Source organism: Perkinsus marinus (genome assembly GCF_000006405.1).
Source record: "Perkinsus marinus ATCC 50983 genomic scaffold scf_1104296976904, whole genome shotgun sequence".
NCBI classification, from domain to species: domain Eukaryota; phylum Perkinsozoa; order Perkinsida; family Perkinsidae; genus Perkinsus; species Perkinsus marinus.
In genome coordinates this window covers 1-1,551 of record NW_003200366.1, presented here as the reverse complement: position 1 = coordinate 1,551, position 1,551 = coordinate 1, and the positions used below count along the sequence as shown (strand labels likewise).

Below are 1,551 nucleotides of genomic sequence, written 5' to 3'. Positions count from 1 at the left end.
TAGCTTAGTGGTAGAGCGTCTGCTTCGTAAGCAGAAGGTCGTCAGTTCAATCCTGGCAAGTGGCTTACAGCAGCATTAGGCTCTAGTCGGGTATGAGGAGCAGGAGGAGGTTTGCTCACTCCGCAAAGGATACAGAAAGATTATTGATTTATGTACTTATTCTCTGCGTCACTTTAGCTTAGTGGCAGAGCGTCGGCTCTGTGAGCAGAAGGTCGTCAGTCCAATCCTGACAAGTGGCTTATAGCACCATAAATTTCTGGTCTGGTACGAGAAGCAGGAGCAGGATGGCCCATTCTGTGGAGGGGACAGGAAAATTATTGATTCATATAGTTAGTGTGTGTGCCACTTTAGCTTAGTGGTAGAGCGTCTGCTTCGTTAGCAGAAGGTCGTCAGTTCAATCCTGGCAAGTGGCTTACAGGAGCATTAGGCTCTAGTCGGGTATGAGGAGCAGGAGCAGGTTTGCTCACTCCGCAAAGGATACAGGACGATTATTGATTTATGCAGTTATTTGGTGTGTCACTTTAGCTTAGTGGCAGAACGTCTGCTTTGAAAGCAGAAGGTCGTCAGTTCGATCCTGGTAAGTGGCTTATAACACCATAAATATCTGGTCTGGTACGAGAAGCAGGAGCAGGTTTGCTCACTCCGCAAAGGATACAGGAAGATTATTAATTTATGTACTCACTCTATGTGCCATTTTAGCTTAGTGGCAGAGCGTCTGCTTTGTAAGCAGAAGGTCGTCAGTTCAATCCTGGCAAGTGGCTGATAGCACCATAAATCTCTGGTCTGATACGGGAAGCAGAAGCAGGTCAGCTCACTCCGCGAAGGATACAGAAAGATTATCGATTCATATACTTAGTCTGTGCGCCACTTTAGCTAAGTGGTAGAGCGTCTGCTTCGTAAGCAGAAGGTCGTCAATTCAATCCTGGCAAGTGGCTTACAGCAGCATTAGGCTCTAGTCGGGTATGAGGAGCAGGAGCAGGTTTGCTCACTCCGCAAAGGATACAGGAAGATTATTGATTTATGCACTTATTTTGTGTGCCGCTTTAGCTTAGTGGCAGAGCGTCTGCTTTGTAAGCAGAAGGTCGTCAGTTCAATCCTGACAAGTGGCTTATAGCACCATAAATTTCTGGTCTGGTACGAGAACCAGGAGCAGGATGGCCCATTCTGTGAACGGGACAGGAAAATTATTGATTCATATACTTAATCTGTGCGCCACTTTAGCTTAGTGGTAGAGCGTCTGCTTCGTGAGCAGAAGGTCGTCAGTTCAATCCTGGCAAGTGGCTTACAGCAGCACTAGGCTCTAGTCGGGTATGAGGAGCAGGAGCAGGTTTGTTCACTCCGCAAAGGATACAGGAAGATTATTGATCTATACACTTGTTTTGTGCGCTACTTTAGCTTAGTGGCAGAGCGTCTGCTTCGTAAGCAGAAGGTCGTCAGTTCGATCCTGGCAAGTGGCTTATAACACCATAAATTTCTGGTCTGGTACGAGAACCAGGAGCAGGATGGCCCATTCTGTGAACGGGACAGGAAAATTATTGATTCATATACTTA

The 1,551-nt window shown here is 46.7% G+C and overlaps 8 non-coding genes across 8 annotated transcripts; all 8 read left to right on the top strand.

Annotated features, from left to right (window-relative positions):
- The first annotated feature begins 167 nt into the window (after positions 1-167).
- Pmar_PMAR008869 lies at positions 168-239 on the top strand. Its single transcript has one exon. It is a non-coding gene; the product is annotated as a tRNA-Thr (tRNA).
- Positions 240-341: 102 nt separating this feature from the next.
- Positions 342-413, top strand: Pmar_PMAR008868. Its single transcript has one exon. It is a non-coding gene; the product is annotated as a tRNA-Thr (tRNA).
- A 102-nt stretch (positions 414-515) lies between these two features.
- Positions 516-587, top strand: Pmar_PMAR008867. Its single transcript has one exon. It is a non-coding gene; the product is annotated as a tRNA-Ser (tRNA).
- Positions 588-689: 102 nt separating this feature from the next.
- On the top strand, positions 690-761 carry Pmar_PMAR008866. The gene has a single exon. It is a non-coding gene; the product is annotated as a tRNA-Thr (tRNA).
- A 102-nt stretch (positions 762-863) lies between these two features.
- Positions 864-935, top strand: Pmar_PMAR008865. The gene has a single exon. It is a non-coding gene; the product is annotated as a tRNA-Thr (tRNA).
- Positions 936-1,037: 102 nt separating this feature from the next.
- On the top strand, positions 1,038-1,109 carry Pmar_PMAR008864. The gene has a single exon. It is a non-coding gene; the product is annotated as a tRNA-Thr (tRNA).
- A 102-nt stretch (positions 1,110-1,211) lies between these two features.
- On the top strand, positions 1,212-1,283 carry Pmar_PMAR008863. The gene has a single exon. It is a non-coding gene; the product is annotated as a tRNA-Thr (tRNA).
- Positions 1,284-1,385: 102 nt separating this feature from the next.
- Pmar_PMAR008862 lies at positions 1,386-1,457 on the top strand. Its single transcript has one exon. It is a non-coding gene; the product is annotated as a tRNA-Thr (tRNA).
- The last annotated feature ends 94 nt before the right edge of the window (positions 1,458-1,551 follow it).